The 15,820-nt window shown below is 37.9% G+C and overlaps 1 long non-coding RNA gene across 1 annotated transcript; it reads right to left on the reverse strand.

Moving 5' to 3' along the window:
* Positions 7,052 to 11,429, reverse strand: LOC110272149. The gene is made up of 2 exons (XR_002363095.1): positions 11,352 to 11,429; positions 7,052 to 7,269 (listed from the first exon to the last, which is right to left on the reverse strand). It is a non-coding gene; the product is annotated as an uncharacterized LOC110272149 (long non-coding RNA).

Genomic DNA, 15,820 nt, shown 5'->3' on the forward strand with positions numbered 1-15,820 from the left:
TTTAATTTCAAAAATTTTCAAAATCAAATCTTTTATCTTATTTTCAAATCTTTTTAATTAATTGTTTACTTTATCTTGTTTTAATTTTAAGTTCGGTGTTTCTTTGGTCTTTCTTTCTTTCAAATTTGAATTTCGAAATCTTTAATTGACTTTTTCTTTTTAATTTTTGAAATTTCTAATTATTTCTTTTCCATTTTTCCTTTACTTTCGAAAAAAAATTATTTTAATTCCTGTTTTTTTTTTGTATCTCATTGGGAGTTCTCTAAAATTTGACATAGAGACTCCCACCTTTTTCTATCTCTTATTGCAGAGAAACACTAAAATTACTATGGATCCAATTGAGAGTGCTCAACCTAAAAGATTCTTGGGGTCTTATACATCCCCCACTCTTGACTTCTTTGGAAGCAGCATTAGTATGCCTCCTATTGGAGTAGCTCAGTTTGAGCTCAACCCACAACTAATCACTTTATTGCAGCAAAACTGCCAGTTTCAGGGACTTCCACAAAAGGAGCCCACGAAATTCCTTGCAGACTTCCTGCAAATCTCTAACACAGTATGAACTGATGAAGTAGACCAGGTTGTCTACAGGCTACTGCTCTTTTCATTTGCTATAAAAGGCCACGCAAAGAGGTGGTTGGATATCCAGCCTAAAGCAAGCCTGAACTCATGGAGTAAGCTGATGAACAAATTTTTGAACCAATACTTTTCCCAAGGAAATTAACCCAGCTGAGACTAAACATTCAAAGTTTCAAGCAAGGAGATAATGAATCTCTTTACAATGCTTGGGGGAGGTACAAGATGATGCTACGAAAATGCCCTGCTAAAATGTTTTCAGAATGGGTAAAGTTAGACATCTTCTATTACAGACTCACAGATATGTCCAAGATGGCATTGGACCACTCTGCTGGTGGTTGACTCCACTTGAAGAAAACGCTTGAAGAAGCTCAAGAACTCATTGAGACAGTCGCCAGTAACCAGCATTTATACTCATCTGGTGAGACTTCAATGAAAGGAGAGATCAAGACAGTGACCACTGAATCTAACCCTCTGGAACAAAGTGAATCATTAATCCATCAGTTGCACTTTCCCACACAACAAGTGCTAAGCTTGCAAGAAGAAGTACAGAAGACCCGAGCCTCCAGCAAGAATATGGAAGTACGGTTGAACCAGGCTAAACAACACTTGACTGAACAGATGAGAGAAGAGTGCCAAGCTCTTCAATTAAGGAGTACCCTAAACACCCAACCTCAGAATAGTAAGAGGCAGGGAGAAGATTTGGCAGAAGATGAACAAGTTGTAGTTCAAGGCACTCAAGAGAGCACTGAACGCCTAGAAGGGGGTAGCCAGGGCGTCCAATGCCCAGAGGTGGGACGCTAGGGGGTTCAACGCCTAATAGGGGGCAGCCTAGGCGTCCAACGCCCATAAAGGGGCAGCCCAGGCATTGAACGCAAGTCTAAGGGAGGCTAGACACGTGCAAGTGCTAAGAACACCTCTCCTAAGCAAGCTGGTAGCCATTCTATAGGCACTATAGACACTCACCCTGCACCACTCATGGTCCTTGAGTACAAGGCCAAGTTACCCTACCCTCAAAGACTCCAGAAAGTAGAAAATGATAGGCAATTTGCCAAATTCTTAGAAGCTTTCAAGAAACTGGAGATCAAAATCCCCTTTGCAGAGGCTCTTGAACAAATGCCTTCATATTCTAAGTTCATGAAGAAAATACTGAATAACAAGAGGGATTAGAGGGAAGTAGAGACAGTGGTGCTTACTAAGGAGTGCAATGCAGTCATTCAGAGGAACCTTCCTCAGAAACTTCAGAGACCCCCTAACACTCTTCCTAGAAACACAGAAGTAAATCCAAGAGAAGAGTGTAAGGCCCTCATTAATACCAAGGAGGCTAAGCCTAAGGTGGTATACACTGTTGAGGAACTAAATAAAGAAGAAGCTCAAGAAGAGGCTGAAAGCACACGCCCTTCTTATGGGAAGAAAGTCTGAAGTACCACACCCTCAGATGCCCTAAAAGGAGACCAAGGACGAGCACTGATCATAATCCTTAGAAGGCTCTACAAAGATGTAAATCAATATTCCTTTTGCTAAGGTTTTGGAGCAATGGTCTCTCTTTACTGGAAGAAGCCTCTCTGATGCTAAGAGAGGCGAATTAGGGCTGAGGATATAGAAAGATTACATGATTATCAAGGCCCTTAAACCACCATTACCCCTTGACAAAGGAGGTACTTCCATGCAGAGTACAATACTGAAGCTTCCTCCTTTGGTGAAAACTTATACAGTTTCCCCAAATATCAAACCTAAGTTTGGTGTTGGGCAGTCACAACCCACCAAGGAGGAACGTCCCAAGAGGAAGATGCATAAGAGATGGAGACACAATACAATCCCTACCCTAACAAGAAAAAAGAATCAAGCTGATAACAATAAAAGAAAGCTTGTTAGGAGGAATTCAAATCCGAGGGAATTAATCTTCTCCTATTTGCCCTTGGAGTCATTTATTTTAACCAACTAGAAGAAGATGAAGAAAAATTCAGCAATCAAGTGTCAAGCTAGTGATGGTAAAGAAGCGCTTGTTGGGAGGAAACCCAACCATGAGTAGAGTACTATTGTTTTTATTTCTTTTGTTTTTCTTCATTTTATTTGATTTCCATTGTTTTCCCTTTTTAATGTTTGTGATCATGTGTAGTACTTATAACAGAAACAGAGACATTCAGAGTTGGAAATAGAACACCATGGGGAGATCCCCTTGCTGGCATTGAACGCCAGACAAGGAAGAAAATGGGCGTTCAACCCCCATAGAGGACAAGAAGCTAGCGTTAAATGCCAGAGAATGACCACTCTGGGCGTTTAACGCCCCAGAAGGACAACGCCAGGTAGGGGGCAGTGAACTCGAAGTTTGAAGCCTCCTTAGCCAGTGAGTACCACTCAAACCCCACCCACTTCAACTTCAAACCTTTCCCACTCCTTCTTCCCTCCTATATTCTCTTTGCTTGAGAACAAGCAAACTTTTTAAGTTTGGTGTTGTAGAGCGAGCTCTAGTTCTATCTTATTATCAATGGCACCAAGGGAAGCTGAATCATCTTCATGGAAGAGCACAGCTTGAGGAGCAGTAGCCGCTCTCACTAAGGTGGTTGAGTTTCATTCTCCTCTTATCTATGTTATTTCTGTTTTCACTATCCTTTAAATTACTGTCTATTTTATGTTCTAGTGCATGATCATATCTAGTCTTTTATTTCCTTTTAGTATTGTTTTTCGTGCCTTGTTATGATTATAAAATATTCAATGTATTCCTCACCATGCTTAAAAAAATTATTTTGAAAAAGAATAGTGAGATACATAAGCTCGAGTTATATAATAAGAGTAGTCCAACTATTTTGATGTGGTGACCCTTGTTTTTACTTTCTGAATGCATGAATTAACAGTGCATATTTGATGTTGAAGTTAAGTGTATTGGCTCTTGAAAGAATGATGAAAAGGAGAAGTATTATTGGTAATCTAAAAAATCCAAAAAAATTGATTCTTGAAGCAAGAAAAAGCAGCAAAAAGAAAAAAAAAAGAAAAAGAAAAAGCGAAAAAAATCAAGTAGAAGAAAAAGCCAAAAGCTCTTAAAACCAAAAGGCAAGAGCAAGGATCCAAGGCTTTGAGAATCAATGGTAAGGAGGGTCTAAAGAAACAAAATATTGGCCTAAAAAGTTCAAATGAACGGCTTCCCCTAACTAAATGCTTGTGGTGTGAAGGTATCAAATGAAAAGCTTGAGACTGAGCAGTTAAAGTCATGATCTCGAAAGCAAAAGAGTGTGCCTAAGAACTCTGGACACCACTGTCTGTGACTTTAAGCAAAGCTAAAGTCGAATCCAAGGGTTCCCCCAGTTAAGTGTCTATAGCATTTATGTATCCGGTGGTAATACGGGAAAACAAAATGCTTAGTGTCACAGCCAGGCTAAAAAAGAAGCTGTGTTCAAGAATCAATAAAAGCTAAACTAAGAGAATCAATAATATCATCTGGATTCTAGTTCCAAGGGATGCTAATACTTTTGAGCTTCAAAGGAAAGTGAGATGCCAAAATTGTTCAGAAGTAAAGAGCTACTAGCCTCGCTCATCAATTGGAACTGAACTTCATTAAAAACTTTGAGACTTATTGTATCTTTTTCTTCTTTTTAATCCTACTTATTTTTGGTTGCTTGAGAACAAGCAACAGTTTAAGTTTGGAGTTCTGATGAGCGGATATTTCATACACTTTTTGGCACTATATTCTCAGTATTTTTAGTATGTTTTGTTAAGTTTTTTTATGTTTTAGTAGGTTTTAGTGCAAAAATCACTTTTTGGATGCTACTTTGAGTCCTTTTGGTTTTTCTATGATTTTAGGTGATTTTTGGATTAATTTGGCAGGTTTTGGAAAAGTCTAATTCAGAGGCAAAGAAAGGACTGCAAATGCTGTCAACTCCTGACCTCCGTGCATTCAAACACACATTTCTGGAGCTACAGAGGTCCAATTGATGCGCTCTCAATGGCGTTGGAAAGTTAACTTCCAGGGCTTTCCAACAATAGATAATACTTTATACTTGTTTTTAGAAATGAAGGTCCAAAACGGGCGTTGAATGCCCAAAACACCCCCTTTCTGGCGTTCAACGCCCTAAAGGGAGCAAGCTTGGCATTTGGACTCCCAAAAGGGATCAAACTCGGTGTCCAATGCCCCAAGAGGAGAACTAGGACATGGATTCACCCCAAGCTCAGCCCAAACACTCACCAAGTGGGCCCGAAAGTGGATTTACGCACCCTTTAGCTTATTTTATCACATTTTTGTAATTTTTAATTATGAGTAACATCTTTTAGGTCTAGTATTTTATTATAAATAAGAGACTTCCTTCCTCCTGAGGATTATGCCTCCCGGGAGGGGAGAAGCACCGACACATTACTACTATTATTTTCTGTAAGCTATGAGCAACTAAACCTCCTAAATTAGGGTTAAGAGCTCTGCTGATTCTCATGGATTAATAATATTACTGTTCTATTTCAATATGTCTGATTCTATTCTCTTATGCATTCTCGTTCTTCATCTCATGAATTGAGGATGAACCATGACATTCATCCTTGCTCTACTTGGGTTCCGTGCGAGTCCTGACCCGGATAGCATTGAACTAAAGCTAGAGATTGCATTGCAAATTCCAAGAGTGTACCTGGGTGACTTTGGATATGTGACATAAAATTCCGTTGACCATGGGTTACTGAGGTTTCTGTGGCATTAAGGCTAGAGTCAAGGAAGTAGTATTCCCTTATCCGGAAGATCTGATCTTCTCTGTGGCGTTTTGAGTAGGATCACGAAGGGGAGTGGATTGCTTAGGGCTTCACCTTCGGCCATAGTGGAAAACCATGAGTTAACTTGATGAGAACATGAGTTGCTCGGATATGGTGGACTGCTATGGTTTAGAAGAGATTAACTTGATGAGAGGACATGAATTAATCACGTACAGCTGCCATTGAAGGAATCATTCGTTATTAAAGTAGACAGTAAGAAAAGTTAATCCAGAAAGAATACGCATCTCTGAAGCCTTAACTGAATACCTATCACTATTTTCACACCAACCTGGTATTTCGTTCTTTACTATTTTATTTATGCTTTCAACAAACAACCATCTTTTCTAATCGCCTGACTAAAATCTACAAGATAGACATTGCTTGCTCAATTCGATAATCTTCGTGGGATTCGACTCTCACTCACCTAAGGTATTACTTGGACGACCCGATGGACTTGCCAGTTTATCTGTGCGAAACTTGTGGAGTTCAATTTCGCGCACCATGGATATGGCGTGGCTATGATATTTGTTTGACATTTGTCATTTTAGATTAAGATAATGCTTTTAAAAATATAAATTAGCAAATTTGAACTAGCTTATCACAATGAGCTAAAATTGAAAAATTGAGTTGACCTATTTTTTTTTTTTGACGAGCCAAGTAAAGGGACTCGCCTTGACTCGCTTGACAATGTAAATGGATTGGTTATTTTTTATTTTCATATAAATTTAAAAATACTATATTATTTTAGCTAATATCCATGTAATTTAAAAAACCTTATCATACTAGGCCAACTAAAGTCTAAAATAATACATGTGTCTCAAATAAGATTAGAAAGTGTGATAGGTAAGATTTTTTTTTCTTTTGTCATACACAATAGAATATATTCGCACACATTACACTAGAAGCTCGTGTATATGCATACGCGTGTGTGTTAAAAAGTGTGATTAGTGAGGTATTTTTTTTGTCACACACAATACAACATATTCACTCACACACATTACACTAGAAGCTCGTGTGCATGCATGCGCGTGCATGTGTTAGAAAGTGTAATTGGTGAGGTATTTTTTTTGTCATACACAATACAAAATATTTACTCATACAAATTAACTAACAACAATGCTAGGGAACCAAAAGGGTACCAGCCAAAAACTAGCCAAATGCCTCTGGGTGAATCCAAAACCTCTACGTGGATGGTGTTTATGCTAGGCATTAGGATGTTTCTTCTACTAAGTATCAGAATGTTTCTTTTTCATACTAAATAGATGTTCTTTTATATATTTTATAAATATTTTTATATACTAAGAATCGGGATTGTTGGAAGTTCCGTGATCCCCGCCCCTATTTTTCCAACGTATCATTCAGAATTTTAATTTGGGGTGAGAAGCAATTAATATCAAATATTATAAATTAAAAACAAATAAAATTAATTAAATATAATTATAAATTAGTTAAGTTGTTTACGTTTTGGCTGATCACCTCTTGGTTCCATATACTTTTCCATTAACTAAAAGCTTGTGTGCATGCATGCACGTGTGTGTGTGTGTTAGAAAGTGTGATTGGTGAGATATTTTTTCAACTTCGCTAGATAACCAACTCAATATCTACCAATTACCAGCCAACTCAATTGGGCTCAATAACAAAAAGTCCAAACAACTAAAGAAAAACCCAAAAACCCACCCACTAGTTACCTTAACCTCATCTTTCAAGTTCACATTCAAGAAAATTCAAATATTCACCGCACAATCCTTCCTCTTCCTCCCTCACACACCATCCCTGCTACGCCGCTGCTATCTACCGATGAAGTCACCGCCATCGCTGCGAGTCGCGAGCTCCGTTCCGTTCAATGTCGTTGCCGCCGCGTCGACCAACTTACCGCCTCTACGCGCGTTCTGAGTGATGTCCGTGCCCACCGTCGTCACTGACCTTCCTCCTTGCGGCGCTATCCGCCGCTGCGCCGCCACCCTCCCACTATGAGTCCCCTGTTCCTGTTTCTACTACATTTGAATATGTATATGTTTCTTTTTTCAAACCCTATATTGGAGGGAAGAAGTAATTGGAGTTTTTTCCTTTGATTTGTGTTTAATAATGCTAAATTAGATGCAATTATAGATTGGATGTTATTGTTATTATAGATTGTAGAGTTTTTTTACAAAGAAAATTTTGTTCTTTTCGATTAAAAAAGTTGATGATTTAATTTGTTTCCTGTACTGTTGTTTGTTCCTTGAATTGGTGGATTCTGCATGCACGTTTTGCACAGACTTTTTGTTTTGTAAAGGTAGTTTGGGTGTTCAATGCCAAAATTAGATTAAATTTAGATTGATTTTGGTTTAATTTAAGTTTGGTCTTAAATATGATGCAAGAGTCAATTTATTTTCTGCATTGTTGGTTTTTAGTTATCAAGAACATGGATCTGAAGTTAAACATGTATGCAGATGGTTTTAAAATTTATTGGCAATAGTTATAATTTGTTAACTCTACCTGTTAGGGGTGTTTACGGTGCAGTTTGGTTCAGTTTTTTAGAGAAAAGTCATCCGATCTAATCGTTTAATTAATATGCAGTTCGGTTTTTTACCGAGACCATCCGAACCAAACCAAACCAATTAAATTCTGTTTGGTATGGTTCAGTTTGTTCGGTTTTTCAATCAATTCAAAAAAATACTACCATACTATTTCACAAAGTCATCACGTTGAAATCAACAAACACAAATACACAATAACTAACAAAGTCTTAATCCAATGAAATTCAACGACAAAAGAAATTAACATACGATAATTAAAGAAGTTTAAAGTTTAGTAGTCAACACAACATAAAATAAATATAAATTTCTAGTGTTTCTACGAGGACTGGCGCAGCAGGCAATGCAGTCGGAGATCTGATGCTTGTAGATTCATTTGGAAGAGGAACTGGCACAGCACCAATCCATCATCATAACATAAAATCTCTTTCATGACCATTTATATGCTATTTTTTGTTTTTGTATCATGTAAATTTATGCAGATTTAAACAATAAGAAAGGATATTTCTAGCCGATAAACATCATGATTCACTAAACATTAAAAATACCTGCAGTTTGATAGGTTCTCCAAAGTTGTTCATATGAACTCTTTTTCACTGAATGCATAAAATCGGCAAACAAAGATCCAAACATTTTAAGCAATTGGGAGATCCAAAGCTAACTGTATCATTGAACAAGTCTAGCTGATCGAAGAAATGGAACACATACCCTTCGACATCAAACAATACTAAGCTACTTCAGAGTATGATAAAACCTATTTGACCAAGGTAGGTTTTCAAGATTACACATCTTTCGGCAGTCACATAATTCTTGGACAGAGCATCTCCTAAGCTTTTCAAGTTCTACTTGATTAATAAAGCCACAAATTTACAACACAGAAAGCAGTCAATTGCAAGATTCTGACCACTGTTTATGCATCACGGAGATGCTTGTACCATCTCAAAATAATTACCTCGCTTCATTCCATTAATGAAAGATACTTGATCACAGAATTATGCTAACAGTAGTGGCAGTGATAGTTCTCAACGTGCTCACCAACAATGAACAAATACATTGAACAATCAAAAGCAATTTTCCTAAACAAATACATTGAACAGTGAATCACAGAACCAATTTCCCTAAACAAATACATTGAACAATCAGAAGCAATTTCCCTAATCAAATACATTGAACAGTGAACCACATAACCAACAATCAGAAGCAATTTCCCTAAACAATGAATAACAAATAAACCAATGAATAGTGAACCAGCAATCAGAAGCAATTTCAATAAACAATGAACAAAAATCAAAAGCTGTTGAACAGAATAAAACAATGAATCAATAATTATTAAACAAAAATTAGTTAAATTACAAACCTGACTTGGAGGCTCGGGCTCCATATCTGAGTTGAATCAGTGGCTGAGTGGCTCGGTGTTGTGCTGTGTTGTGGGTGGCCGGAAACGCTGCTAGGAAGAAGGCTTCGGTGTGCTGTGTTGTGTTGTGCTGTGCTGGGTGGCTCGGTGGGAACTGGGGGAAGGCTTCGGCCCTGCTGGGAAGAACACTGCTGGGTCCGTACTCACTGGGAAGAAGGCTTCAGCGGCGCTGACAGGTGCTGGAAGGAAGGGCTTCGAGCTCGAGACTCCAGTGGAGAGAGCAAGAGTGCGAGACTGAGAGAAGAGAGCAGCTAGAGGCCTAGATCTAGGTTTACGTTTTGGGGGTGTGGACTGGGGAGGGGGGTTAGGTCGCGAGTGAGTCAGGAGAGGAGAGTCACGTTGGGGGGGTTTGGTTTTTTAGGGTTTTTAATATACCGGTTCAGTTCGGTTCGGTTGGGGTTTTCATTGTCAGAACCGAACCGCAATAAAAACAGCAAAATGTATTTTTTTTTCGATTTGGAAATTGATTTCATTTTGCCCCAAATCAGAACTATTTGCCCTAATCCCAAATTAACAAGCTCTCTAAACTTCTGCCACTTGAATCCTTGCTTCTCTACTTCCAACATCTCGATCTGTATCTGTAATTTCTGTTCTCTGCTTCTCTACTTCCACTTCGAAACAGGAAAGGAGAGGAAGAGGAGTGGCCTCGGTTGTTCTAGGTGGAGTCCTAGCGGCGAACAGGGAGGCGAAAGAGAAGCTCGCCGTCGTGTTGGTCTGGTGAAGAGGAGGCTGTTGGTGGCTGGCGGTTAGGGAACTAATGACAAAGGGAGAGAGAGCTTCGCGGAGGTGGTGGGTCTCGCACAAAGCCAAGGAGAACCGGCGGCGATGTGGTTGGAGGTTAGGTTCTGGGCTCGGCGGAGGTGAGGTGCGGCGATGGTGAAATCGCGGAGGTGAGGCGTCGAAACAGTGAAGGTGTGGAGGCGCGTTGGGTGGTCCGCGAAGGTTCGGTGGTTCTGGGTGGCGCTAGGGTACGGACAGGGGAAAGATGGAGAGGCGGAAGAAGAAGAAAGAGAGAGATGTGGTGGCTCTGTGTCGGTTGTAAGAGGAGGGTCACGGTGGCTCGGCCAGTAAGAGCGAGGGAGGAGAAGGTGGCCGCCGCTGGTTGGTTGGTTTGGGCCTGCGCCTGGGCCTGGTTATGATCTATTTTTTCTGCATATGATGTTTCCGTGGTTTTGTGTTTGTGGAGGCTGAAATTGAAGGACCTGACTCGTTCCAAAAGCGAGGATGTTCGAACGAGTTGAGGCTGAGTGAACTCGCCGGTTCGGCAGTACTCGGCGTTGTGTCGTAGGTGTATTGATGAGTGAGTCTGAAGGATCTGACTCATTGCAGGAGGGAGGGTGAGCGAGTGAAAGGGTGTTGGAGTTCATGTTCTTGAATTCGGTTGTTGTGGGAGGAGGTGAAGCGGGAGGTGATGGCAATGGTTCCAACAACGAGGTTGACAAAGATGAAGAGGGAAGAAGGTGTTAACCAGCTGGCTATGAGAAGCGTCACTGAAGCTGTTGGTTCTGCCATAGAGAGCTTGTTAATTCGGGATCAGGGCAAAGAGTTCTGATTTGGGGGCAAAATGAAATCAATTTCCACCCAGGCTAACAAATTAATTAATTAGAAATTACAACTCAATTAAAACATGATTTGTCAGCATAATCCGGTGTCCAGGTAAGCATTGTCCTCACCGAAGTTTTGGTCCGGCAAGCTTATGGACACGCTTGTCAGTTTTTAAAATTAACCAAGTACCATTTTGTCGATTACAATAGTCAGGTACCGCAATGTCAGCATTTTAATCTTTCGGGTACTGATTTGGTCATTACCTCTTAATTAAATTTAGAGTTTAAGTGTATGATCTGAATATGTGCATTTAAAGTTGTAGCATGAACAGAGATTGCATGTAACTAGATATTGGATGTTGCTGTCATTAGATAATGGATGGTTTTGTCTAAAAAAATTAAAATTTTATCCCATTTAAAAAGTGTATGTCACTTATTTTTAATACTATTGTTCCTTATTTGAATTGGTGGATTCCAGTAAAATTTTTATGGCGACAATGTTTGGTTATTATATATATTTTTGTGGAATTACATTGGAAGTTCTACTTGTGTGGAGCCTTACCCAAAAATCTTTACAAATTACAAAATCACCTGATTTGTGTTGCTGAAAAGCCTCACCACCCCGTTGTGTGCCACCGTCAAGACACACCCATATGTGGATTCATCTATCAAACTTATTCTTCGCTTTCTGTTTCCCTTCTTTGCCATCCATTGCAGAAGACATGCAGTTTTCAAGGTCATACCACAGAAAAGAAAAAAAATACATGAAAATTCATGATAATGTATACATGGGATGCCGTCACCATTTGAGACACTTTTGATACATTTTCCTTTTTTTTAAATGCTATTCGGCATGTTTCTCTGTTTAGATACATGATTGTTTTTGCAAAAATCTAAGTAGATGTTACTTCTGTTAAGCATTAGGATGTTCCTTTTGTGTACTAAATGGATGTTACTTTATACATTTTTCGAGTTTTCTTGTGTTGCAGTTGTAATGTCTGTATTTTTTTAAAAATTGCATGGCCCTTTTTTTTAAATCCTACTCGGCATGTTTCTCCGTGTATGTACTTAGTTGTTTTTGCATAGATCTAAGTGGATGTTACTTCTATTAAACATCATAATGTTCTTTTTTCATACTAAATGGATGTTACTTTATATATTTTTCTAGTTTTCTTGTGTTGCATTTGTGGATGACTGTATTTCTTTAAGAATTGCATGGCCTTTTTTTTTAAATCCTACTCGTCATATTTCTCTGTGTAGGTACCTGATTAATTTTGAAAAGATCTAAGTGGATGTTACTTCTGTCAAGTACTAGAATGTTCCTTTTCATACTAAATGGATGTTACTGTATATATTTTCTGAGTTTGCTTGTGTTACAGTTGTGGATGCCTCTAAATTCCTTCACCACCTTTCCGAGCAATATGCCATGTTGGTTTCACTTTTGAAGCTATCACACTAACAGTGTAGTATAATCAATCTTGTTTTCTACCATGAAATTCTTTTTTATCAATCTTGTATCTTGAAGTTCTCATGTACAAATGTCTAATAGTTTAAGATACACCATCCGAAATTGCTTCTATAATCTATTTATATTTGTTTTTTAAATGTCTAATAATTTTGAAGAAAAAATACTTATGTTTATGTACTTGTGTTCATATAAGTAATAGCCATCATTATTTGCATGATAGCTTGGTAACTTCCAAAGACAGTGAAAAAAAACTCTCTAAACTACTTTAACAACAACAACATAAGAAGAAAAAATTGACATAAGTAGCAATATAAAAAGATTAATTCCATACAAAGATACAAGCTTCATTCATTTAGCTTCTGTGAAGTCTGAAATACCAACTTCCGAATATAATATAACAAATACAATGAAAGTGTCAATAGAATTGGCATTGAGGCTAAGACAAATTTAATGGGATCAAGGCCATTATTTAATTAAAAATTCATGCTCACTGATAATGCCTCTAGCAAGATTTTTATTTTTCACACTCTCTAATTTACTAAACATTTTTATGCTGATGGATGTATCTGGCTCTTCACTAGCTTGATAGTTATTTGAAATTTTTTCATTGTAATCCTCCCTCTCTTTTCAGAATCTTCACTGCAACATCCCTCCCATCTTATAGGCCTCTTTGTAAACAAGGCCAAAGCCACCTTCTTCTAATAACAATCGTTCTTTTACCATTCCTTTCTTTTTTTTTCTCATTAAAGACATCAACTCCTAGAAGCTTCAATAAACTCTCATCATTACCAACTACATCTGGTTCAACTATACCAGAAACATCAAAAGGACTTGAAAGTGGAGAAGGTAGAAGATTTGCATCATTATGTGTTATCCAAAAGTAGGAAAGAAACTAAATATACAATATAGAGTACTTCATAGGCACAAAAAAAAATACTAATTATCTCAAAAAGAAATATCTAACACCATAAAAGTTTAATTCTCAGTACAATATCAATTAAAAACATCCAAAAGAAACATTCATAATAAAAAACACAAGTTAAACTAAAACTCTGAGATGGGAAGGAAAAAAAAACCCAAATCGCTGGAGAGGAGACGCGGTTGATCAGCCGGGGTACACGTCTAGGCGGAGGTTGCTGCGTCGTCGATGGTTGCTGCGATGGTGGAGGAAGTCGTGATGGCAGCGGTGTGTGGAGGTGGATGTGGCGCGAGAGGATGATGTCCGCGCTGTTGGACGGTGGTTGCCGGTGGCGTTGCTTTCGGAGCTGTTTCTGATTTCCTTCGTGGCAGAAGAGAGGCGGCTATAGGGTGTCGCTTAACAGCGTGGTTCTGGGTGTCGCGGTGGCTGCACCAATTGGAGAGGAGTGTGGACGGCACAACTATGGGAGTGGAAGAGAGAAAAGGGGAAGAGTTTTTGTGCGCAGCTATTGGAGTGAGAGAGAAAAGGAAGAAGTTTCTACAATTTTTAATTAGGATTTACTTAATCAGTTCTTAATTATTCAAATTTTGAATTTAAAAAATTTAAATTAATTATTAAATAGAATTGTTTAAAAAATTGACTGATTTATGTTGTGTTCTTATACTTTTTTATTTTTATTTTTTGTCATATACAATACAACATGTCCACTCAATTACTCAAATACATTACACTAATACACTATAACCTCATACACAATACATACACATCCAGTGACATACATTCCCTAGAAGTTTTTCTCTAACCACAAATTAGGGGTGTTCGCGGTGCGGTTTGGTTCGGTTATTTGAGAAAAAGTCATCCGATCCAATTTTATATTTATTCTTCGATTCGGTTTGGTTTGATTTTTTTATCAACACCAACCAAACCAAACCAAACCAATTAAAACCAGTTTGGTTCGGTTCGGTATTTTCAGTTTTTCAAATAATTCAAAAAAATATCCTATTCTAAACTTCTATCCATACCCTAAAATCAAACATCAGAGCAGAACTCAAATCAAGAACAAATAATAAAAAACTAAAATAACAGATGATCAGTAATCACAACCAAAGAAGAAGTAATCAGATCCAAAATCCTAAGCAAAACTCAGAACAGAACATACAATCAAAATAAAGAAGTAATCAGATCCAAAACCCTAAACAAAACTCACAACTAAGAACAAATAATCAGTAATCAAAGCTAAAAATCAAAATAACAAATCAGAACGTATACAAGATCAGAACCCAAAAACAAAACAACAATAAATAGTCAGATCCAACAAATTTAGAACTGTAAATCAGAGATGCGAAGCGCCTGCGAACTATGAAGACCACGACGCTGTGAACTGCAGAGAAGAAAACGATGGCGTGGAGGAGGATGCTAGGAGGACAACAGGAGGAAGACGATGGGAGGAGATGCCGGCTTCTGTGCATGGAGGAGACGGCGGCTTCTGTGCGTGGAGGAAGGGCAGCACCGAGGAGAGGGAATCGCGATGAGGAAGGGAAGGAGAGAGGGCCACACCGAGAAGAGGGAAGCACGACGAGGAAGGCCACCGCGAGGGTGCTGTCCGGCACGTCAGGGGCTTAGAGGACGACGGCGTGTGAGGGTGGGATGTGGAATTTTCTACGGTGTGGAAAAAGAGAGAGGAGAGTGGGGGAGAGGAGAGAGCTAGGGTTCATGAGTGGCGGCTGTATCTTACTGGAAGGGGGGTGGGGTTTGGTTTTTATATAGGTTTTTTAGTACAACCGGTTCGGTTCGGTTTGGTTAGGGCTTTTCAAATTAAAATCGAAAATCGAACCGAACCACAAAAAACTGCAAAATATCATTTTTTTTTGTTTTTTGGATTTTCGGTTTTTTCGGTTATCGGTTTTTTCGGCTCGATTGGTCGGTTTTGTTCGGATTGGATCGATTTTGAACACCCCTACCACTAATGATCAAGTTTAGCGTGGTTCTCGCCTCTCTAGACTAATGGGCTGGCTTCTTTCTTTTTGTGTGTGTTGAATCCTTTTTTTTTTTACATTCGATAAAAACATTGTTGGTCACTTTGTTTATACAAGTTAACAAATCACATGCTCCAAACTAAAAAAAAAAAAGAAAATTTTGCTCTTATCCATTGAGAGATGTTAAAATGACACTTTTTTCCCTTCTGTTTGTAAAAGATACACTCTCCTCCCATATAATTTTTTAAAAATCTCCTCTTTAATTCATTTTAATTTTTTGTGTTAATTAACGTTAATTTTACCCATTTTTAAAAAATAAATTATTCTTTTACAAAAATACCTTTTAGCATGACACTTTTGTTTGTAAAAGATACACTCTCCTCCCATATAATTTTTTAAAAATCTCCTCTTTAATTCATTTTAATTTTTTGTGTTAATTGTGTTAATTTTTACCCATTTTTAAAAAATAAATTATTCTTTTACAAAAATACCTTTTAGCAAAAAATTTATTTTTTTAATTAAATTTTGTTTACCAAAATACTCTTTAACAGAATATTTTTTTTAATAATTAAATTGTATTTTTAATTTATTATTCGATATCAATATATATTATTTTAACATTATATTAAAAAAATCTTACCACTGTTAGTATGTATAACAATTAATATTAATAATTAATAAA

Source organism: Arachis ipaensis, chromosome B01 (genome assembly GCF_000816755.2).
Source record: "Arachis ipaensis cultivar K30076 chromosome B01, Araip1.1, whole genome shotgun sequence".
NCBI classification, from domain to species: domain Eukaryota; kingdom Viridiplantae; phylum Streptophyta; class Magnoliopsida; order Fabales; family Fabaceae; genus Arachis; species Arachis ipaensis.